Here is a 24,652-nt window from a genome sequence, read left to right on the forward strand (position 1 = left end):
TCTCGCTGTGTCGCCCAGGCTGGAGTACAGTGGCGTGATCTTGGCTCACTGCAACCTCCGCCTCCCAGGTTCAAGTGATTCTCCTGTCTCAGCCTCCCAAGTAGCTGGAACTACAGGCATGTGCCACCACGCCTGGCTAATTTTTTTTGTATTTTTAGTAGAGATGGGATTTCACCATGTTAGTCAGGATGGTCTCGATCTCCTGACCTTGTAATCTGCCTGCCTCAGCCTCCCAAAGTACTGGTATTACAGGTGTGAGCCACCATGCCCAGCCTAGATGCAATCATACTTTAAAAAATATATTTTCCATCTGTGGTTGGTTGAGTCTAAGTGTGTAACCAGAGGCAGAGGGCCAATTGTACTTACTCTTGGGAGGAAAAATTGAAGGGAAGCAGACTGAGGTGGTGACCTGTAGGAATTGTTGTTTTCTGTAAAGTCCATAGAACTATTAGGCGCTTTAAACTATGTACCTGTATATCTTTAATAAAAAAAATAGTAATTAAAATTAAAGAGAATGTAGATAAAGGAAAGGGAAAGGTACTGAAGGATGTGCTCCAGCAAGGTGAAGCGGTAAGTTGAAAAAGTATAAGAGATGGGATATGGGATGCAGGAAACCAATGATATAGAAACTCAAGAGACTATAAAGTCTAGCAGTCAACTAAGCAAGACTGGAGCAGGAAGACCCATGGCCGTGGGACAAAATGGAACAGGTGGATTTCTTGATGTACTGATGTAGAAAATGCTACTGTGATGTTTTACAGATCTGGAACTTTGGGTTGAGTTAACAGTATATAAATAGAAAACTAAGCAATTGGGGAGTATAGTTAACTTCAGAGGAAAAAACCCCCAAAAATTAGACGAGAAAACATAATATACTCTGTAAGTCTTCAGTGCACAAAATTTATATGAACCTAATAATAAATACTGAAGAATTTGTGAAGTAAATAAAAATATTGGGAGGATAAGCTGAGGGGGATGCCAATGGATAATGCCTAAAACTGATAAATAGAAAGCAAGATAGCCTAAACTTCATATTTAGACAAGTGTGCAAGTACCATAAAAAAATAACTACAGGCCATGGGAAGTGGCTTACACCTGTAATCCCAGCACTTTGGGAGTCCGAGGCGGGCGGATCACCTGAGATCAGGAGTTCGAGACCAGACTGGCCAAAATGGTGAAACCCCCGTTTCTACTAAAAATACAAAAATTAGCTGGGCATGGTGGTGTGCACTTGTAATCCCGGCTACTCGTGAGGTTGAGGCAGGAGAGTTGCTTGAACCCGGGAGGCAGTGGTTGCAGTGAGCCGAGATTTCACCACTGTACTCCACCTGGGCAATAACAGTGAGACTCCATCTCAAAAAAAAAGAAAAAAGAAGTAACTACAAAGAGTTGCAAGTGGTATAAGAGAGTTGCAAGTGGTATAAGACTGAGAAGTGGGAGGGGGTGGGGCACTTGTTTGACAATTTAACCCTTAAACTCTATTTGATTTTTAAAAACTATGTGCTTGCTATTTGCATTTTAATATAATGAAGGTAAAAATTGATTAAAATATTTAAAAAAGCCATCTACATGCAGATGTCTGGGCAGTATAAAGGGTCTAAGAGATGTGCTTAATACTATGATTATTGAAGAAGTTAATGTCTATGAGAGCGCCCAGCACATAGTAGGCACTAAATAAATGTTTGCTGGATTTGAATCTAAAGCATGCTTGATCAGACCTACATAGAGGCAGTTCCTTGAAAAGCTGCAGAGAATGACTTGTACCATTTGCTGACTTTCCAAGATGGGATTTCTTGCTGGCGCTCCACTGATTATTACTGTTGTACCTGTGGGCATTGGGCTCATGACTGCGTAGGTGTGTGTGTGTACATGCACATGCATTAAGTTGCAAAGCCAGTCTAAATTACATGACTATCAACCTGTCTTTAGCAGCCATATCACTTTTGGCCCAGTTGACACCATCAGGTTTCTGGACACAGAGGCAGTATTTTCCATCCCTGTCCTACAGAGTGTATTTGTCTCAAGTGTTATGTACTTTTTCATTTTCTTTGCCTCCAGTAAATCTTTAGGGTCATGAAGATCATTACAAAGCAGATAGTCATTTCATCTCTCTTCTTAAAGCCTCTCCCCATTTGCCCTAGGAAGAAGTCCCCAAACCCTTGGGATTCAAAGCCTATGTGGTCTATGATTTGACCCCGTACCCATTGCTCTGGTTTTATTTCTTGCCACTCCAGACCTCACTCTTTACACTGGAGTAAAACCAACGTAATTTCAATTCTCTGTAAACACTATGCCATTCCATGCCTCAGGTGACTTTGCTTTTGCTATCCTTCCTGCCTGGACTAACCATCTCCCATCTCCCTGTCACACCCAACCCCCAATTCTCTCCACCATGCTAGTCCTTCTCTCTAACATGGCTAACTCTACCCCACTTCAAGACTCGGCTTTATCAGCCCTTGCTCTGAGAAGCCTTCCTTGATCACCTCAAGAGGAGAAAGGTGTCCCCTTTTGTGCTCTCCATCAACAGTGGCCCAGAACTAACGCATCATCTTAATACTATTAATGTGTCTGATGTGTCAGAGAGGCCCCAAAGGTTTGAGGACCGTGTTTGTCTTGATCACTGTGCAGTATTTGACACAGCACATTGCCAGTAGGGCTGGGACCAATCTTGCGGGTCTTCACAGTTGCAGTTATTTGTTCAGAGGTGGCTCTTCCCTGCTCTATTAGAGAAGCCTCATGTCTATTCTTGGAGATTCCCAAGACCATGGCCTCTAAGGTTCCAGCCTTATCATGGTTTGGAGGCTCCTTCACTTCCTTGTCATTTGAATGCAGAACTGGATGCTGTGAATGAGTTGTAGAACATGGTTCCATGAGTTCTGATTTTAAAAAAAGCCATTTACTAACCAAGCTGCATGGATTTCTCTTTTCCCATTTCATCAAGGAGGCACCCTGGCTAGGTGAGCTGGTTCATTTCATTCATTGACTCAACAAATATTTACTAAGTGTCTGCCATACGCCAGTTACTGTTCCAGGCATGTAGGAGATAGTAGTGAGGCAGACATATGAGGTTTCTGTCCTCAGGGACCTTACATCCTAGAGGAGGGAAGCAAACACAGAGCCATTTGGAGTAGTAATAAGTGCTGAGAGGGGAAGAAAGGGAATGTGGGATGAGGAGGCTGCTTAGATATGCTGATCAAGGGAGGATGTATCTGAGACAACAGCATTTGTATGCACGTTTCTGAATTGCAAAAATGAGCTGTTCAAATTGTTACCGGTGGAGGGTGTCCAGGTTCTTGGCATATTGAACAAAGAATTGGATAAAATGAACAAAGCAAGGAAAGAATGAAGCAACAAAAGTAGAGATTTATTGAAAATGAAAGCACACGCCACAGGGCGTGCTCTCACAAGCAGCTCAAGGAAGCGGTTACAGAATTTTCTGAGGTTTAAATACCCTTTAGAGATTTACCATTGGTTACTTGGTGTATGCCCTATGTAAATGAAGTAGTGGCTCATGATTAGTCTGATTGGTTGCAGGAGGGGACCAATCAGAGGCCGAAGTTACAAAGCTACACCCTATGCAAACATCTGATTGGTTGTGTAAAGTGACCAATCAGAGGCTGCAGTGAAGTTACAAACTTATACTCCTTATATGCAAATGAAGATTTGGCCCACGGCCAGCCTGATTGGTTATGGGAAGGGAGCAATCAGAGGTACTTTCAATTTTTCATCTGCCACGCAAAAAAAGGGTGGGGGGTTTGCAAAGGGAGTAGCTCTGGTCCTTTTGTTACTTCGATGTGGAAAGTCGAGGTTTTCCTTTTGATTCAGTTCTAGGTAGTCAGCGTGAATCGGCTTTAGGTTCCCTGCCTCTAGACCCTATTCTCCTGCCTCAAAATAAAGAGCTATATAGCTGCACTCTGCAGCCACTGGCCACAAGTAGCTATTAAAGTTTGCATTTACCTTTTTTTTTTGAAATGGAGTCTCGCTCTGTCACCCAGGCTGTAGTGCAGTGATGCGATTTCAGCTTACTAAAACCTCTGCCTCCCGGGTTCAAGCAATTCTCCTGTCTCAGTCTCCGGAGTAGCTGGGAGTACAGCTGCATGCCACCATGCCCAGCTAATTTTTGTATTTTTAGTAGAGATGGGGTTTCACCATATTGATCAGGCTGGTCTGGAACTCCTGACCTCAGGTAATCCACCTGCCTTGGCCTCCCAAAAGTGCTTGCATTTCGGACATTAGCCACTGCGCCGGCCTACAGTTTGCATTTAAATTAACTATATACAATTTTAAAAATCAGATCCTCAGTCACACTGGTCACATTTCAAGTAGTCAGTAGCCAGCCTATGACTAGGAGCACCATAATGGGCAGTGCAGAGCAGTGGGGAGAAAGGACACTGGGGAGATGGATGAGAGAAGCAGTAAGAAATGGAAACTAGATCACTTGTTGGAGAGCACATGTATGCATTTCAAAGAACTGCCTCCTTTAATTCCACTTGTTGAAATTGGGGCTGAAGCCAAGACTAGCTATGTCTGATAGAATGTTTTAAAATGGAATGAAAATGATCTCTAGAGATAGTATAAAGCAGGTAAAAACCAGCCATGAAAATATCTTTATTAAGGAATACAGCATGGCTACAGCAAGTCCCGAGATGGAGATAAGTACTAGTTGATTCCAGGGGCCAGTGGATGAGGTCACAGTTACCCCTTGGCCTTAGAAGGAAGGAGCCAGACATCCTAACTGACACCAGGAGCATAATTTACCTAAAATCTTAAAAACAGGACAATGTTAAAAAAACAAAACAAAACAAAAAAACCCTTCTTAACACAATTCTTAACAAAAATAGGATTTTGACTTTTGTGTCTTAGGAGGCTAGAATTGTATTCTCATGCCATTACCAGGAGTGCCTGTGCCTTGACTTCGCTTTGTATCATGTTTCACAAGATGCTCATCCCTTTTTGCACCTGCCTCTTTGCTAAACAGGTTTTCTTCCTCTCTGTAAAGGTGCCTTTGTTTGAACCAATAGTGTTACTTCTCTTTACTGTAAACAGTGTCCAGTGACTCTTCCTTATCGTGGAGAGCCAGCAGCCTTTTACAGGAGGAGAAAAGTCTTGAAGGTCACTTTCTGATGTTTTATTATAAGTCATAATGACTTTACAAAATGAAAACAAAAACAAAAAACCACAACTGCTTACTGCTTACCCAGGGCATATTATCCTATTACATTTGAATTCAAGTAACAGCTAGTGTTTGTCAAATCATAATTGATCTGATAAAATGTAATCTGATCATTAGTAGCTGTGTAAAAATAAATACACTTGACTCCTGTTTCATTTGCCCTTGAAGGCTGTAACATGGTTCCAAAGTGTACCTTTGAATCGGAGAAGTCAGGCCGGTTCACGTTGCAGTCGGTGTGCTTCCTCGGGCAGTGTCCACCAGGTGCGTGCAGGCAGGTACGGGATGCGAGCTCAGTCCTGCTTCACCTGAAACTCTGTGACCTGGCAGAGGGCTGTGTTCCTGTGTCCTTACATCAGATGTCCTACTGAAGAAAGGGAAACCGGGGCGAAGCTGTAGGCACAGTGAGTTCTGAAGATCAGGTATAACTGCGGGAAAGTTAGATCATGATTGCCACCTGGATGCTGTTCTCTCTCTTCACGGTAGGTCTTGGTTACTTTTATTGTGGACTTTTGCTTGCTGCAGAGGGAACTTACACCTCTCATGCCTCAAGCTCATTAAGGCACATTTCTCTTTTATTCTTCAGAGACATTGCATTTATGAACTCAAGGCATTGAGTCACCCAGAGAGATCCCAAACATTTTAGGTTCTGGGAGTTCTAAACAGCTAATACTGTGTTCCCATGGCCAACATTTCTTTAAGAGAGCTAAACCAGAATTACTCAAGGTCTATAAAAATGCTATTCTGCTTCAAGTTCTAAATTTATTGTGAATTATTTCTTTTTCCCTAGTAATTACTGTAATACCTCAGTACCTTCAACTTATATAGCATTTTTCAAGGAGGCAAAGAAAGCATCAGTAGAAATGTTCTCTGGGATTTTTTTTTACCTGATGTTTTAATGCTATAATGATTTCTAAGCCGCTTAGTAATAATGCAGATACATTGTGGAGAAACTAGAGACATAGCTGTTAAGCTGGAAATGCATGAACGGTATACATGCTATGCTTTAAAATCTAGCTCAGTTTTTTTGCATTGACCCTGAACATGCTGACAAGGTAGGTCGGCATGGGTAAAGCTAAAGAATAGACTTAGGGTTTGAAAACAACTACATGAGCTCAGTTTCAGACCTGCTTCTAGTCGGGCAGTTGGCACTTTGCAGGGATTTGGGGCAGGTTTTGTATTTGTGTGCTTCTCTTAGAAGTCAAAGAGTTGGGGAGATAACTGCAATCCTGCCTATATCAGTGTAGTGATAATGCAGTAGTGGAATGAAGAATGGGGCTGCACGTGTGAGCTTTTTCAAGTCCACAAAGATTAGGTATTGTCCATGGTCAATAAAGATTGTTTTAAAAAACCCTCTTATCTAAAGAGAGGTAACTTCCTTTTCAAAACTCTGAAATTTACATGTGCTGACTTATAATGTACGTGATCCCTGTTGCTTTTCTGATCCTTGGTGGTTGGGGTGTGTGTGTGTCTGTGTGTGATAGACTTTTTAATCTTTACGATTTAATCTTTTTTTTTTTTCTTTGAGACAGAGTCTCACTCTGTCGCCCAGGCTGGGGTGCAGTGGCATGATCTTGACTCACTGCAAGCTCTGCCTCCCGGGTTCATATCATTCTCCTGCCTAAGCCTCCCGAATAGCTGGGACTACAAGCGCCCGCCTCCACGCCCAGCTAATTTTTTGTATTTTTAGTAGAGACGGGGTTTCACCGTGTTAGCCAGGATGGTCTGGATCTCCTGACCTCGTGATCTGCCCGCCTCGGCCTCCCAAAGTGCTGGGATTACAGGCGTGAGCCACCGCGCCCGGCCAAGATTTATTTTTTACTTACACATAGTGAAGTTCATTCTTTATACTGTACATCTCTGTGAGTTTAGATAAATGCTTACAGTTGAGGAAACATCACCACAATCAAGATAGAGAACAGTTCCATGATCCCCCAAATATATTTTGCTTCAAATTTCCATTGGCATGTTTGAGTAGCAAGTTTACTACCACTTCTGAAGATGGAGCCAAGCCCATTTGTAACAAATAGCACAGCTGTGACTGACACTTTTCATGTGAAAGTTTGCCTGGAATGTCAGAAGTAAGATCTGGCCAGTTGCGGTGGCTCACACCTGTAATCCCAGCACTTTGGGAGGCCGAGGCAGGTGGATCACCTGAGGTCAGGAGTTCAAGACCAGCCTGGTCAACATAGTGAAACTCTGTATCTACTAAAAATAAAAAAATTAGCCAGGTGTGGTGGTGCATGCCTGTAGTCCCAGCTACTTGGGAGGCTGAGGCAGGAGAATTACTTGAACCCGGGAGGCGGAGGCTGTAGTGAGCTGAGATTGTGCCACTGCATTCCAGCCTGAGCGACACAGCGAGACTGCGTCTCAAAAAAAAAAAAAAAAAAAAAAAAATGTAAGATCTGATTGACTTACCCTTTTTGCAAAGTTATAAATGGGAAAATTGCACAATCTAAATAGTTGTTTCTTTGTATTTTAATTAACGAATGTAGAATTGTGTGATGTATTATATGCTTTTTTAAACTCAAAGATACTGAAAGTGAAAAAGTCAATTTTTTGCACTTTAGATTTTTTTTTTTTTTTAAGTGAGCTTAGTTCTGTGTGGTTTTAAGGGCAGTGAAATGCTGTAGAAGGACTGCAAACTGCATAACTCAAACTGGCTTAATAAGGGAAATTTATTGGCTAGTATCACTGAAAGGTACAGGGATAGCCTTGAGACATTGTGGGATCCAGAAATTCAAAGGATGTTATCAGCCTCTCTCTTTGCCCATTCAGCTGTGTTTCCCTCTGTGTTGGTTCTATTCTCTGGTAGACTCTTTTGCTTGCTGTATCAAGGTGACTGACAGCAGCTTCTGGCTTTTATTCCAATTTCTCAATTCTGTACAGTTCCAGCAAGTCTCAGAATGGGGTCTCATGGGCCCTGATTGCTTCTCCTGCTCCTCACGGCCCCCAGGGATGGGGTGGGGGTGAGTGGCAGTGCTCTAATTGGCCAGATTTAGGTCACCTGCTTACCCCTAGAGCTGAAGGGGTGAGAGCTCCCCGTAGACCACAGCGCAGAATGAAGGTAGAGAGTGGCAAAAGAGGTGGTTCTTTAAGGGAAATCGAGGGACATGTATGTCAGATCAAGAAAACACATGTCCTCTGCAGGGACGTTCAGGCCATGTAGCCAGTTGTTGTCTTTGTTTTTAAATAATTTTTATAAACACCTACTCTAGGCTAACTTTCCAAATAAGCAAAAATTTCAGGATTGATGGTTGATTGACTGCTTTATGGCTTATGAGATGACAACTGTTTACTGGATGTGAGATGTAATATTTTGGGAGGAAAATAGTGGAAATTGAGTGACTGCGGGACTTGGCTAAGATGGGTTGATGAGGCACGAGGAGAACTGGTCCTGTGCCTGTCAGGGGATGAATGAGCAAGGGAACATGTCCTTCAAGGACAAAAAGCCAGGACAAAAGAAAAAGAAGATACCAGTGATTGGCAATTGACCAAAAATTTAGCAACATTATCACTGCTGAAAGAGCTGAAATATTGTCTTGAATAGAAATGCTATCAGGGACATTTAATGAGAATTCATGAAGATTCAAGACTGGCATAGCTGCTCTAATCATGTGAAGAGTGATTGCATCTAGAATAAAGTCCAGATTCCTGACATTTGTGATCTGGGGCCCATCTTCCTCTCCAGGCTCATCTCCCACGCTCCTGCCTTGCACTTTACACCAAGCTGTTTGTAGTCTGGAGGGCATCACATTACCCTGTTTTCTTCACTATTCATGCTCTCTCCTCTGCCTGGAATCCCTCTCCTGTTGACCAGACTCATCTTTTAAGACTCAGTTCAGATGACAGGTTCTCTGAGAAGCATTCTTTGATTATGCCTCTCTGGCTTAAGAATTCCTCTTCCGTACTCTCATGATACCTTGTATGTCTTTCCCAGTGGTCTCAACCGAGGGTTATTTTGTCTCCAAGGGCACATTTGGCAATGTTGGGATACATTTTTGATTCTCATGACAGGTGAGTGCTACTGGTTGGTGGAAGCCAGGGATGCTGCTAAATATCCTTCATACGGCACACAGGACAGCCCCAACAAAGAGTCACCTGGCCCCAAATGTCAGTAGTACCCTGGTTACCATCGCACTGGCAACATTGTTGGATGCATCTGTTTTTAGTCTTACCTTCACCACTAGACTGAGGACTATGTATGTGATCCGCGTCTTTGTATGTCTAATACCACAATGCCCACTGTAGGGCAGTTCCTCAGGAGAGAATAGTTTGAAGATGATTGTATACATTTTCTTAGGATAGTGGCCAATGAAAAAGGCAACCGGAGGCCCTACTTACCTTTGCACTAGGTAGCCTTAAACTTGAGGCTCTCTGTATTAGTTAGTTCTCACATTGCTATGAAGAAATACCTGAAACTGGGTAATTTATAAATACCAGAGGTTTAACTGGCCACGATTCCACAGGCTGTATAGGAAGCATGATTCTGATATCTGCTCAGCTTCTGGGGAGGTCTCAGGAAACTTACAAACATGATGGAAGGCAAAGGGGGAGTGAGCACCTCACATAGCCAGGGCAGGAAGAAGAGGGGCGGGAGGTGCTACATACTTTTAAACAACAAGATCTTGTGAGAACTCTATCACCAGAATACCACTACAGGGGGAAATCTGCCCTCATGAAGAATCACTTCTCACCAGGCCCCACCTCCAACACTGGGGAGTACAATCCAACATGAGATTTGGGTGGAGACACAGATCCAAACCATATCACTCTTTATCTTGCCATGCCTTTGTCTTCTCACTCTTCTGCAAAAAGAGCTTTGGGGTTTACTGTAGCAAATAATGGAAAACATTAAAGAAGTATTGTTAGTATAGTTCTTTTGCTTTCAATTTTTACCTGAATTATTGTCCAATTTTACATTCTGAATGGTGAACTGGGTGACCTGGCCACATTATTTGACTGCCTCTGGCAAAAATTTCTGCCCTCACTTCTGACCATTACATTTTCCCCCTACCATATGTGTAGTACTCTGGATTGGTAACATTTGATGAGAAAGAAAACGAAATCAGAAAGCAATGATTCTGAGAGCAGGAATAAGGAATGTTAAGTCCCCTTTTTGGCTGCTGGGCTTTTTTTCTTATGCCAAGTATCAGTGTAAAGCAGCAGTTCCCTTGTGCCCTGGGACTTTTGCCTAGGAGCAAGGGACTGCCAGAAAATCTCAGAAAATCCGCATGGAGATCACTCTGAAAACCATGTAAATAGGGACATTGTCTAAGTGGGTCATCCTGAATATATGATGCAAGATGGAAACCTATTTAGTTATTGAATATTTCGGATTAAGAGGACACTGCAGCCTTGCTTTGCACAATCTTGCTAGCTTTGTGAGTTTCATTGGGGATTGGAGGAGAGGCCCGCCTCTAACTTGAGCTTCTTGTGTTTTGGTTGGTGGTGATGCCTTAGAAACAGAAAGGAGCCAGCTCCCCTTCAGCCACCAGGCTTCTGCCTGGGTTTCCTTTTAACCCTGGAATTTCATGTGGACCCTCAGCTATGAAAGCAGATCACATATGTGGCCTGCTGTCAAGCATAAGAATTGCCTTTTTGTTCTTGGGGAATTGCACAAAGCAAGTAGGAGAGGGGGAAGAAGACCTTTTTAAGCAGGAAAATATATTACATTAATTCTTCCCTTCCATTTCCTTCTACCCATCTTGTGCTATTTTCTGGGTACCAGGACTTTTGCTTTCTTCTAGGCTGAATCACATTTGGCCATAGCAGAGGAAAAGTGATAGCTGTTAGGGTCTTAGAAGGAAGGAGTATTGCGTTCCTAGAGTGGGACCATCTTGGCCAGGCCACTTCTTGTCCTCTTTTGGGGCTGGGACTGCCATGATGTTGAAGTAGCCCATCTCTAAGTCTTCCCCTCCTCCCTGCCAGCTTAATTGTACAACATTATTCAATCAAGTCACTGAATCATCAGCCCTGTGATATCTACAAGTGCTTGCATGTGTCTGATTTCTAATTAGAGTGAAATGAGCTGGGCAGTTCCATGATACCCTTTTCTGTGTATGGAGGGTGAAGTGCTTCTCCTTGGTTTATCGTGACCAATTTATTATTACTGCTCCAAAAAGGAAACTGCATGATTAATGTCAGATTCAGGTCCAAAGGCCTCTGGCTCTGATGATGGCTGATGTGATTTGGATCTAGATTCTGTTTAATAACCTGCCAAAGGCACTGGGCTCTTTCTTGTTTGTTATTGTTTTTTGTTTGTTTTGATTTTTGTCTTTATGAGACAGGGTCTTGCTCTGTTACCCAGGTTGGAGTACTGTGGCAGGTTCATGTGTCACTGTAGCTTCAACCTCCTGGGCTCAAGCGATCCTCCCATCTCAGCTTCCCAAGTAGCTATGACTACAGGCATGCACCATTATGCCTGAATTTATTTATTTGTTTATTTATTTTTTAAGATGGGGTCTTACCATGTTGCCCAGGCTGGTCTTAAACTCCTGGGCTCAAGTGATCTTCCCACCTCAGCCTCCCAAAATGTTGTGATTACAGGCATGAGCCATCACGCCTGATCTTGGCTCTTTCTTCTGTCCCCTTGGTGGGGATGTTGGGGTGGCCCATATATGGTGCATGGCAGGTAATGTTCTTTTCATACTAGCCAGTCATCTGTTGTGATTCCACTATGTGTAAGATGTGTCCAAAATGAGGAGATGCATCCCCGCACCTAGGGGTATACAGTCTAGTGGTCTTTCTGCTTTTCCTGCTTTTTTCTGGGAAGAGACTTTTTTTGGGGGGGAGTCCAGGACAGCAAGTTCATCATAAATGCAAATGGGAAGGCTATTGATATTTTTATTCATAGCATGAATGATGTAATAAATGAGGAACTTCATGACGTCTGCCTCTTTTAACAGAATCACAGAATTTTCAAACTGGTTTAGAATGCTGGCTCTGCGGCCAGACTGCCTAAGCTCAAATCTCAGTTGACTTTTCTGTAAAATGGGATAATAATAGCACCAATTTCATAGATTTGTAGGAGATGTGAGATTACATTAATTCAGTTATAAAAAGTGCCTGATACTTAAAGCCACGTTACCTTTAAACTTCTAATCTATTCATTCATTTATTCAACAAAAATTGCATACTGTGATGGGTTGCACAAGCCTGTGAAAATACTGAAAACCAATGTATTGTATACTTTAAAAGGGTGAATTCAATGGTATATAAATTAAGTATATCTCAATGAAGCTGTTATAAAAACATTAATTGATTACCTATTATGTGCTGGACACAGCTCATTTAAACTGAGGCCTAGAGCAGGTGACTTGCTCAAGGTGAGTGAATGGCAGAGATAGTTGTAGAACTCAAGTCCTCTGACACATCAGCCAAGTTCTTTGCAAATTGTCAGGGATCCAAATGAAGATTGCAATCCAGATTGGAAACTAAAGTCACTTTCTGTCCTGGTATAGAACCAAAGTTTAGCTTAAGAAAGAATAGTGATGTGACCTAAGGACCTTGGCATTCTACTCCACCACCTCATTCCTGCAGGTATGCTCATTTCCACACACCTCCACATTTTCCAAGACTTCAGATAAATATATCACAAATAACCTATATAAATTCACTATATGAAAAATAGGCCAACATTTCCACCCATCCCTCCTCTTTCCCCCAGCTCTGGATATAAAACACATATTTTTCAGTTAAGTGATTACTTTCAATTCCCCTGTTTTTTCATTTAAGAATGTTCACTTCCTATTGCAAGTCAGGGACAGTCTTTAAAGATTTTTCTGCTCACCACCACTACCAAAACCGAATGACAAATTTTGTCCTCACGGGGAAGAAAATCTTACTCGTTCTCGAGATTTCACAGCCATGTCTGAAGATCTAGGCTACATAAGAAGAGAGGAATGCCTTAGAAATGTAATGTTTTTCCTACAGAATCCATTTCTATAGTAATAGAAACCATGGTGCATCCAGAGTTGCCCTGCAGCCTTCTGTTCCTAGCAGCCTGCTGTGTGTTCTCTGCCACATGCTTGCTTCTGGGATTTCTTCCTTCTACTGACATCTGGTACTTAGGATAAGGGAAAAGGCTTTCCCTGAACCAGTGAAATTACTCTCAGGAAAAAATGACTCAAGTTTCCAGGCAGCTATGAATGGGGTGTTTTTCTGGGCGGTCTGAGCAACTATCTTTCGGAAGGATATGTAAGAAGGTGCAAGCTGTCAGCCCATCCATTCCCCTAAGATGAACTTGAAGCACGTTTTCTTTCAGCAGCCCAGACAGCACAGGCTTTTCCTAGCAGATGGGTGGCATTACCTCACTGACATTTAATGAATAGGTTGCCCCCAGGGGGTGGAATTGTAGCAAAGTCTATTATGAAATCTCATTTGCTTTGCATCAATCAGTTTAGGAGTCCCGAGAAAACAAAATCGGAAAATTGAAAAGTGGCCACATAGCTTGCTCTATAACTGCTTGGACATGGCAGGTAATAATCATAGTCAGTTTACGCTTTTATGATGGAGAGGGCTTTCACTTGATTTGTATTTCTTGTGAGTAGGAACAAAGCCAGTTGTAAATACCTTTTAGCTTTGTTCCCTCCTTTCTCATTTTCTAGGACTGTAGCATCTGGGGCATATAATTGAGCTCTGAAAGCCGAGAGCTGGAGGTGGAGGGGATGGTCAGAGGAAAATTATTCAATTCACACATATAACATGCCCATATATATGTGTGTGTGTCTGAAACATATATGCATATGTATGTGTATGTGTGTGTATATATATATAAAAAAACATAAATATTTTATCAAGTTGAGAATGGGAGAATAGATTTCTTTCAGCAAACAACCTCAAGCCTTTTATACATCTGAGTTACAAGGGTGAGAAATTCAACCTTAACCCACGCAAAGGTTTAAAAAGGCAGCATGGGTATTATTGGGCTTAGAAAAAGGTGAAGGCTGCCTTGCTGCTGTCCTGGAAGGTTGAGACCGTGGTAAGGACATGTGCAGCAACCCCCTGCACTTCTAGAAGGAAGCTGATACCTGTCTCCATGTTTCAGCGTTTGTCTCTGAACCTAGTCTTTTCTTGGTCACATAGGGGAAGAAACAGAGGTGGCTTAGTCATAACAATACAAAAGCCTTTAATGAAAAATGGGCTCAGGTTTTGGTTCCCATAAGATGGTGATCCATCCCTTTCCCCACAAAGGCCTTTTGTGTACATGGGGTGGGGTAGGGGTCTGAGAAAGGCCATTGGAAATGGGAAATGGAAGGCTTAACTGCCACTCCTCTGCTGTGTCCCGAACGGACAGCTCCTTGTATCTAAGAAAGACAGGAAACCATGTCACCTGGCCTCTGATATGTAACAATGCCAAATGATTCCCCGACCCCTTGAAGGCCAGCTGGGCTCTTTTGCATTAGGGGGATTGTGTTTAGAATTTGTGTCAGGTGTCTTTGTAGAGATCCTTCTGGATGACTACTACAATTCTTGGGATGTTCTTATAGTGGGTACAAGACAATGACATGTGAGGCTGGCTCAAACCCCCCTCAGCTTGGAAAAGGAGTGGATTCCCCCAGCTGACTTGAAGATTCTGGTCTGTGGATTCAGCAAGAGACTGACGCCTCTGCTGAGTGAGCCAAGGGTGGTTTCCGGGGAGTGCCTGGAGGAGAACGTTCCCAGAGCCAAGATGGGATGCCTCCTGGTGTTAAAGTGATGTTCAGATTTTTTCCAGAAATCTAGAATAGGATAAATGTGAATAGAGATTAGAGTGAACATCTAGGATTTGAAGCTGTTGAGAGCTACCAAACCTCTGCAATGTGTCTGGGGTCTGTTGTGAAACCGTGTGTCTTTTTACCAGGTCTAATCCCTGCTTCAGCCTTTTCTCTCCTGTTAGGGATCAAAACTTGCTAAAACAGAAATTTTAAAAAGTAAGACACGCAGGATGTGGGGCTGCTCCTGGGAGGTTTGCTGTGTGTGTTTGGGGTCCTGCACCCTCTACTCCACTCCTGAGTGTCCAAGGGTGGATGTCTGGAAATTTAGCCACCTGTTACCATCAGTGTAGCCAGAACCTTTGCTGGGAGTTAATCTCTCTCTCTCCTCATCACTTTCTGATCTGCTTGAAAGACAAATAGAGGTTAGGGAAATATATTAATATCAGTATGTCTCCATGGATGGCCCAGGTCAAAGCAGACAAAGGTAGTCACACGCTTTCAGGGGCTGAAAGACAAGTAGAAGTTAGGGAAATATATCAGCATCTCTCCATGGATGACCCAGGCCAAGGCATACAAAGACAACCACGTGCTTTCAGGTGCAAACAGCCGCCGCCTTTTTTCACTGGAACTCAGTGGGCAGCTGCTGCTGTCATTTCCCATGGCCTCGCTGGAGGGGGAACACAGCTGGTTTCTGTGGGCCGGCCTGAAACCATCTGTAGCTGCTTGCGTGCTTTCAAATGTAATTAAAGGAATTTCAGCAGAGGTTAATCTGGGAAATCCTGTGTATGAAATATTTTCCTTTTCACTGTTCCCTTTCCTTTTGGATATAACATATGACCCACTTACGACTCACTGGTCCCCAAGGAGCTGTGGATGTCTTCCCAGGTTACTCCTGCTACCACCAATGTGTCTACCACCACGGGAGCTGCTGCTGATGGCCACTTCTCTGTGCATGTTGTATATATGATCTCATTTAGCACTGTGACACTCCAAGGACCACACTCTTGTCTCATTTTCGGATAAGGAAGCTGAGGCTCCAAGAGGTCCAGCAGCTTGTCTTACAGTGAACAGGTGCAAAACCAAGATTTGAAACCAGTTTTTGATCTTGATCTTGACGCCACATCCCAGCCTCTTTCTACCTCTGCAGGACAGTTTTGTGTCTCCTCTGCATTTTCAGCCTCCATTGCAAATCTGACACCATCTGAAAGCAGGAATATCCTTATTAATGGAATAGTGCTTAATGGGATCAGGCTTACTTCTGTATTCTAGACAATATTTACTGAGCTGTTAGATGTAATGTGTTCAGAAATAATACAGGGATTTATTAATATGTATTCAGCATTATAAACTTTATCAAGCAGAGAATATATTTGTCCTCCAGTGTTATTGACATTGTATGTTTTTTGTTGGTGTTACCCCCAGGGCTGGATTTTGAAAGATTAAGCCAAGGAAAAAAGATCAGACATTCAAAAGTAAATAAATTAGTTTAGGCCTGCCTTTTCTGGAGCCATGGAGTTGTTATCCAAAGTCCTTGCTTGGACCTCTCCTCCTCCCCTCTCCTCTCCTCCCCTCCCCTCCCTTCCCCATTGGGTACTGCCAGGGCCCAATGCAAGTGAAACAGATGCTCGACTCCTAGACTTGTGGAGGCTTAGGCAGACCAGTAAGTCACTATTAGGACAGAAAATAAGACCATGTCATTCCCCAGCCCCATCCCTTATGCTTTCTTTCAGTGACACTTAAAATTTAAGACCCGAACCTACATGGTCAGGCCTCGTCTGCCTTTTCAGACACTTCTTCCCCCTTGAGCCCCTTACCCCATCCTAGCCGCCAAAGCCAGTGATGCCACATCCCAGTCTCTTTCTACCTCTGCAGGACAGTTTTGTGTCTCCTCTGTATTTTCAGCCTCAATTGCTAATTGCCCTCTCTTGTCCTCACTTCTTTCACTCCCATCTCAGGGTCTCTGCATGCTGGTTCTCCTGCCTGGAACAGCCTTCTACCCACCCTTTGTGACTTAGTTCACTTCCCAGATTTCAGAGGGCAGCTCAGCTTTTACTGCCTCATGGAAACCTCCCCTGACCTCCCTGGGTAGCCCAAACTCTCCTATTGAAGGCACTGTCTTTCAAAGCGCTTATCATAGATGCGATTTTACATTTGTTTGTAATTCTGTTTTGTTTTTTCACAACAATAAATTTTGAGAGGACAGCTCTATGCCTAGTCCCCACCCTTGTGTCCCCGGTGCCCAGCACAATGCCTGAAGCACAGTAGGTGTTCAGTTGCCTGAGCAAATGAATAAAGTCAAGCCAAGTACAGTACTCAGATCTCAAGCTCATAGTCACTGCATAACTTGTGCTAACCTTGCAGCAAGTGAGACACTAAGCAAGTGAACAGCTTACATTTCTTAGTGGTGGTGTTAAATTTACAAGGAGAGCATGTCACCTCTGACTTGAAGTTTCCACACTTTTAAGCCATTCTTAGTGTTAATAGCCTATGGAGGACTCTTTGAGGAGAGAAAAGGGGAATTCCAAAGATTCAGCTTGATAAATCCTTCATCTTTGACCTCATATATATTCTGCTTAGGAATTAAAACGTAGAGTATGGCTGCTGCTACAAATCTTCTTTGCAGTTTTTCCTCTGGCTGATTTTTCTACTTTACCTGGAATTTTTATCCTGAATTTTTGTCCTTTTTTGAATCCATGTGGCACACATACATTGCCCTACCAGGTTTATTTGTGTTTGAGATCTGAGATGCTATCTGAAGCCAAGACCTCCAGAATTAGATGGGCCTTTGTTCCCAGAGCCCCTTTGAACAAAGAGAAATTCTTTGCTATGTTGGCAAAAGATCCTTCATATCTCTCTGTCTTTCTTGTTCAGACTTCTCTTTTGGCCACGTGAATGTGGATCCACCTGCCCCCTCTCCTTTCTGGCTTATGCTGTGATCCCTGGAACATTTCAGGTTTGAGTGTCAGCCACATCTTTTTTAGGACCATTCAAGGGTCTGCCTCCAGGAACAGTGGAGTCTATTGAGTGTCCCCCAGGGAGCTCCCCATATGCTGGTTTGTTTGTCACTTGGCCACATAGTTCTGCTTTTTCCTCTTTGTCTGCAACTGAACAGTCTAGGAAACTTACAAGAGTCCTGCTTTTTTTTGGGGGGGCGGGATAAGGTGTCATATTTTGAGTTCAATCTGGTTTCAAACTGGATTCTGTGCAGATTTTTGTTGGGATTTCAGATGTTTAGCCCCAAACAAAGTGAGAGTTAAGTTGAAACTGGTCCAGATGAGGTCATGCTTAAGATTTCTCCCACAGCACAAATCGTACCTTACCGGAAGCTACTGTAAGTGCAGTTCTTGAATCTCTGCATTCCCAGTACATACTCATGGTGAAAACAGTTAACAATTAATTCGCTTGTGTTCCAGTGACTTGAAAAATAAGCATTAGCACCCTGGAGACCTCATCTTATCAAGTTCTGAAGGATGGTTTTTATAGCTAGCATAAGCCCTTAGTTTATCAGCTTCACTGGCCTAGAAACCCCTCAGACCTGAATATTTGGGGTCAGCAGAATGGGCCCAGCTTAGGAATTCCAAGAAGGCAGACTCAAGATAGAGGGCTGCCAAAGCTCACAGATGTGGAATGAAACCAGTTTCAAAACCTGATTCTTCTGCTCAGTTGGAATGTACTTTAAAACCCGGACTCACTTGAGATGTTTGCACCTGGTAAGAATGTTGCAAATCTTGAATTCTACTTTGTGTAATTATCTGTGAAACATAATGATGATAGCTCCAAGCTATCTCATAAAGCTGCTGAAGTCTTCAATGCATTCATTCTGTCTTCTAGAGTTACAGAAACACAAAATGGTAACAGGTGTGTCATATGCATCCAGCGACTACCTGGAACTTTTCTCTCTAGAACTCAAGCTCCAGACTTGAGATATTAGTTAATAGATTGATAAATGGACTCAGGTTAAGTGGTATTATTTCTTAGATTATATAGTGTCACCCTGCAGAGTAACCCCATTTTACAGGAGAAACAAAGTTGGGTGGAGGACGAGGCTAGAACCCCCTTCTAGACTGTCAATTCAGGCAGAGCTCTGTATACCTTTTAATGGTTAGTTTTCTAAAGAGTTTTACCTAGAGGCCTAACAAATCAGAAGCTCAAACACATATATTCTCTGCCTTCTTTTTAGATTGACTTGCAAGAAAGCCCTTGGGTTAATTTGTGCCAGAAAGGAGCATGCAGAGTGAACTTGTGACATAATGCATTACTTGAAGTTCCTACATTATAGTTTCCTGATAACATAGAGTTGTTTATATTATTGCTACTTAAAACTTGGTGCTTTGTAGATCTTACTTGGGAATTGAATTAACTTCAGTGAACTTGATAGAAGCTGCATCTTTCTCTAAAGTTTTTGGCAGGTTTTGTCATTGACATTAGGAGGTGATGATTTTAAAGGACTCCCATTACTTATCCAACATGTGCACGCATACTATATATGTGGCATCAGAAATAATTAGGAGTTAATTTTCAATAAGGTCCATTTGGTGTCTACAAATTAATCCATTTAAAACCCCTGATATTTGACCCGATTAATTATATCCTGCTGTTCATTGGTGCTTAACCCGCAGAGCTAATGAGATGCCTAAGTACCACTATTTTTCATTGCTCTTTACTGTAGGGAAGTAGGTCTCTCTTTTTCTTTTTAATGTGAGTGGACATAAAATTTATCAGCAGGCATATCCACAGAGAACTAACTTTATTACAAGTATCCTTTTAGACTCGCAAGCTCCCTCAGCTAGTTAATTTTGCATAAGTCTATGTGATTTTCATTCTAATGTCTTTTGGAATTAAATGTAATGCTGTAAGAAAAGAAGCGTCTGCTCAATAAAGCAAGGCAGTCTAGGCTGTTTTTTATATAAATGCACTATATCCTGTCTAGTCTAGTGCTCCTGTTTTCTTTTTCATATTCTTTCTGTTAGAGCCAAAGTCACTACTCTGACTTTGCATAATATAAATACAGAAATACTTGCTCATTAAGAGACTGTGTTGTTTTAGAAATTAGTAAGTGGCTACATCTGCATATTTTTGCATTGGTGAGAGTTGGCTTCTTTGGCAAACATGACTTTGTATTTTTGGAGAGGAAAACCTTGGGCCCATCAGGTTAGCCTTTTCTGAGATGGAGACTCAAGTGGGACCACCCCGGATGGTCACAGCAACTCCCACACAGTGAGAACTTGTGACTGTAGCCTGGGAGAGCTAACTATGCAGGAGGCAAGAAATCCAGAGAGTTGGGTCCAGAGGTAGCTGGCAGAAAGAACATTCTATTACTATTGTAACCTCAGAAGAGCAGCTTCTAAATATGTGAAATGAGTGCTGGCCTAGAGGGGAGGGGCCATACTCCTAACCACGTCAAGCTGGTCTTATCATTATTGCTGGGGGGATGTGTTAGGCTGCAACCTTCCCTTTTAGGGAGAAGGAAGAGAGGACTCCCTTGTGGGTGTGCACAAAGGAGTATGATGAGAAGAGGGTGGTGATGGGTGCTTGGTGCTTACCTTGTCCCAGCGCAGCTCCATGATTGTAGGTATCTTGAGAGGACTGATGTGCAGCAAGGTAGGAGGTTAGGAAAAGCAAAGAATGCCAGCCATGAGTGGATTTGAGGGTCTGAAGGACAAAGGCAATGTTGCTGTGTATGGGTGCACAAGTGGATGTGTGCATTTAATCCATCAACAGTCCAGAAATTGAATTGCCATTTCAGTTCCCAAACAAATGGCTTGTTTATTAAACTAAAAGCCCTTATCTCCATCAATTCCAGCAATTAGCCCCAGGGTGAAAGAGGTCTCCCTCTCTCCAGTCTGTTTTTGCTGTGTTCCCAAACAATGCTTTGATGTGCAAGGCACTCCTAATGGAAGATAAGTCATCAATTAGCCCAATGGAAGGTTAAGCTGAAAACAGACTTTTCAGGGAAGGGATTATCACTGGCTGTTAATCACTGATTGACGTTATCTATTGGGGATATATTCTTATGGGAGACTTAATCTCCACCCAGGCAGAAGGTAACAAAGATGTAGAAATACTCTAGTTGTTTGTTTTTTTTAAAAATGAGTGTTAGTGTTCTATAGCACTATAGAATAACTATAGTTAACAATAATATACAGTTTCAAATAGCTGGAAGATGGGCATTGAATGTTCTCCACACAAAGAAATGGCAAATGTTCAAGATGATGAATATGTTAATTGCCCTCATCTGATCACTGTACATTGTATGTATGGAAACATCACTATGTACCCCATAAATATGTACAATTAATACCTAATAAATAAATTTTAGAAATAAGAAAAAATGTGAGTTTAGAAATAGGATCTTAGATCAGTTGAGTCAGGGGTGGAGATGATAATAGTTTTCTTCTTCTTTTTTTTTTTTGAGATGGAGTCTCGCTCTGTCGCCCAGGCTGGAGTGCAGTGGCGCAATCTTGGCGCACTGCAAGCTCCACCCCCCGGGTTCACGCCATTCTCCTGCCTCAGCCTCCCGAGTAGCTGGGACTACAGGCACCCACCACCATGCCCGGCTAATTTTTTGTATTTTTAGTAGAGACAGAGTTTCACTATGTTAGCCAGGATGGTCTCGATCTCCTGATCTCGTGATCCGCCCGTCTCAGCCTCCCAAAATGCTGGGATTACAGGCCTGAGCCACTGTGCCCAGCCAATAGTTTTCTTTCTAAACAAGTATCTTTTAATTTCTTTAAGAACTGTTGGTCATAATATGATTACATTGCTAATTTATGAAATAAAAGTAAGGAGAACCTCTAATTTTTTATTTTTATTTTTTTATTTTAGGGTGGGGAGACAGTGTCTCACTCTGTTGCCCAGGCTGGAGTGCAGTTGTGCCATCTCAGCTCACTGCAACTTCCACCTCCCAGGTTCAAGCGATTCTCATGCCTCAGCCTCCCGAGTAGCTGGGACTGCAGGTGCCTGCCACCACGCCCAGCTAATTTTTGTATTTTTAGTAGAGACGAGATTTCACCATGTTAGCCAGGCTGGTCTCGAACTCCTGGCCTCAGGCAATCTGCCTGCCTCGGCCTTCCAAAGTGCTAAGGATTACAGGCATGAGCCACCATGCCCTACCAGAGCCTCTGTTTTTATAAGAGTAAGTTGGTATGAACAATATTGTGAATGTAAGCACAGTGCACATGAGGCAAATTTGTAATTCTGTGCTTGAGATTTACAAGTGAAATAAGTTGATTTTTTTTTTTTAAACTCTAAGTAGTGGCAGATGAGTGTTAATTTACACATAACTTTTCAGGAAAATATCAGTTGCATACATTAAGCTATTTTGCTGTTTTTTTTTTTTTTTCCTGTATGCCTTTTTTTTTCTTTTTTACTTTTTTTTTTTTTCTGTATGCCTTTTTTTCTCTTTTTTTCTTTTTTTTTTTTTTTTTTGAGATTGAGTTTCTCTCTTGTCTCCCAGGCTAGAGTGTAATGACACAATCCTGGCTCACTGCAACCTCCGCCTCTGGGGTTCAAACAATTCTGTCTCATCCTCCTGAGTAGCTGGGATTACAGGTGCCTGCCACCATGCCCAGCTAAATTTTGTAGTTTTAGTAGAGATGGGGTTTCAACATGTTGGTCAAGCTGGTCCTGAACTCCTGACCTCAGGTGATCCACCCGCCTCGGTCTCCCAAAGTGCTGGGATTACAGGTGTGAGCCACCCTGCCTGGCCGCCTTTTGTTTTTCTAGTATGCCAATGAGACCAAAAAGAAGATATAATAAAATTAATTGCTAAAATTTTATAAGTGGAATAGGGTAGTTATTCTACTACCCTGATATAATCAATAACTATTGTACTCCCTTCCACTCTTTTTTTTCCTGTTTGCTACAAAGGTGCAATCCATTTACCTAGATTCTGTTTCCTAATTAGCCTCATAGAATGTTTCAAAAATCATGACCCATATTGCTTAATGAGTACAGAGTTTCTGTCTAGGGGGTGATGAAAAATTTTGAAAATAGTGGTAGTGGTTATACAACATTGTGAATATAATTAACACTGCATTGTACACTTAAAATGGTTAAAATGGTAAAATTTAAGTTATATATTGCATGACAATAAAAGAAAGTATATAAAAATTATGCCCCTGTATTAAAAAAAAATTTTTTTTTGATGGGGGAAGTAAAGCATTGACAGATTTCAGAGTTTGTCGTGCTAGGAGAAAATTTTAGGGCAGAGTTATTCTCCATGGGGCTCAAAACCCAAAACTTTTCAATACTATTGAATCTTAGCAATAATAAGCCTGTAATTCGAAGTAGCAGGGTGGCACGTTGTTAAAACTTCAGAAACTAGTCTGGCGCGGTGACTCATGCCTGTAATCCCAGCACTTTGGGAGACCAAGGCAGGTGGATCACCTGAGGTCAGGAGTTCGAGACCAACCTTACTTACCAACATGGAGAAACCCGTCTCTACTAAAAATAGAAAATTAGCTGGGCATGGTGGCACATACCTGTAATCCCAAGTAGTCGGAAGACTGAGGCAGGAGAATCGCTTGAACCCAGGAAGCGGAGGTTGAACCCGGAAGGCTTCAGAAGCCTTCTGAGGTTCAGAGGTCATGTTTCAGGGTGCGGTATTTGGAGCCCTCCTGGAGACATAAAAGCCTCCCTGGTGACATTCGTAGCCCCTAGGAAGGGCAGTAATGATAGCCCACGACTGACAGGTACTGATGAATAGTTGTTGAAGGCAAACCCTGCCCTCAGGGAGCTCTGACCATAGCCCGGGCATGTCTTCTAGAACTACGTGCATGTCTTCTAGAACTACGTGCAACGTGTCACAGAGCAGCTAATTCTGCCGCGGTGTGGGCAGTCACCAGGAAACTTCAAGGGGGAGCAGGTTTAACCTGAACCCTTGCTGAAAATAGATGAATTTGCCTGGGAGTGAGAGAGGGAAGGGCATGCCTATGTGGAGGTACCAGCAAGGGGACAGATACCAAAAAAGGGTGGCATGCCCCTTAATTCCAGGTTTAAGAGTTTCTTTAGAACAAAAAACAAAAAAAAAAGTTCAGGCTCAAAAAACTAAAAACAGAACTACCATATGACCTAGCAATCCCACTTCTGGGTATGGATCCAAAGGAAATGAGATCAGTATGTTGGAGAGAGGGACTGGCTGGAGGGGAGGGGGATTGGGGAGATATCGGTCAGTGGATACAAAATTTCAATTACACAGCAGGACTAAATTCAAGAGCTCTATTGTACAACATAGTGACTATAGTTAATAATGATGTATTATATATTGTACTTGAAAGTTGCTAAGAGGGTAGATTTTAAGTGTTCTCACAAATATGTGAGGTAACATGTAGTAATTAGCCTGATTTAGTCATTCCACAAAGCATACGTATTTCAAAATATCATGTTGCATACCATAAATGTATACACTTATTTTTTTCTCAATCAGAATAAATAAATAGTCCAAGGGACATTTATCGAGGGCCTAGTTGTTGGGCAGCATCCTAGTCTTCTTTTGGTCTCTGAATGGTGCCCTGGTCAGGGCTTGGTGAATTTCAGACCCCCAGAAAAAGTCTGTTCTTAGCTTTGATGGGGGAAGGAAGACCCAGAGCAAACCACAGTGGCATCACTGATCTAGAGCACCCTTTAGGGTGGCTGGGGTTCAGATTGCAGACTGGATCACACTCCTAACTTTCTTTTTTTTTTTTTTTTTTTTTTTTTTTTTTTTTTTTTTTTTTTTTTTTTTTTTTGAGACGGAGTCTCGCTGTGTCTCCCAGGCTGGAGTGCAGTGGCGTGATCTCGGCTC

At 42.4% G+C, this 24,652-nt stretch overlaps 1 protein-coding gene and 1 long non-coding RNA gene across 13 annotated transcripts in view; both read left to right on the forward strand.

Annotated features, from left to right (window-relative positions):
• LOC105481052 (PALM2 and AKAP2 fusion) overlaps positions 1-24,652 on the forward strand; it is a 545,532-nt gene that overhangs the window by 460,307 nt on the left and 60,573 nt on the right. The gene's annotated exons all lie outside the window — the stretch shown is intronic.
• Positions 5,659-24,652, forward strand: part of LOC139358192 (uncharacterized) — a 28,022-nt gene continuing 9,028 nt past the window's right edge. Inside the window, exon 1 of the long non-coding RNA XR_011612779.1 lies at positions 5,659-23,809. This is a non-coding gene — a long non-coding RNA (uncharacterized lncRNA). The remainder of the gene's footprint in view (positions 23,810-24,652) is intronic.

Source organism: Macaca nemestrina, chromosome 14, assembly GCF_043159975.1.
Source record: "Macaca nemestrina isolate mMacNem1 chromosome 14, mMacNem.hap1, whole genome shotgun sequence".
Lineage (NCBI taxonomy): Eukaryota > Metazoa > Chordata > Mammalia > Primates > Cercopithecidae > Macaca > Macaca nemestrina.